General features: G+C 49.5%; 1 protein-coding gene across 1 annotated transcript in view; it reads left to right on the plus strand.

The window, feature by feature from the left end:
• The window catches only part of LOC111646408 (glutamate decarboxylase 1-like), an 8,515-nt gene that overhangs the window by 2,061 nt on the left and 6,016 nt on the right, over nt 1-438 (plus strand). The window lies entirely within an intron of this gene.

The following is a 438-nucleotide window of genomic DNA, read 5'->3' on the forward strand; positions in this document are numbered from 1 at the left end:
TGTGTGTGTGTGTGTGTGTGTGTGTGTGTGTGTGTGTGTGTGTGTGTGTGTGTGTGTGTGTGTGTGTAGGCTGTGGAGAATCCTTCCTGCGCTGAGATCAGAGACGTCCTGACAGCTGCTGGGATGAACGTCTACATGGAGGTAAAAACCACACACACACACACACACACACACACACACACAGAGTACAATGTCATCATATGATGTGTTTTTAAGCCCTGAAGTGTGTGTCTGTGACAGAACAAAATGCATCCCAGAGAGTGGAACAGGGACGTCCAGTTCAGAGGTCGTGTCAGAGTTCAGCTGAAGCAGGAAGACGGCAGCTTCTGTCAGGAGAAATTCGGCTCCCGTAAGTTCTACACACACTCTGCTCTGTGTGTGTGTGTGTGTGTGTGTGTGTGTGTGTGTGTGTGTGTGTGTGTGTGTGTGTGTGTGTGT

This window comes from Seriola lalandi, unplaced genomic scaffold (assembly GCF_002814215.2).
Source record: "Seriola lalandi dorsalis isolate HSWRI2012SDOR001 ecotype SW California unplaced genomic scaffold, Sedor1 jcf7180002054970, whole genome shotgun sequence".
NCBI lineage: Eukaryota > Metazoa > Chordata > Actinopteri > Carangiformes > Carangidae > Seriola > Seriola lalandi.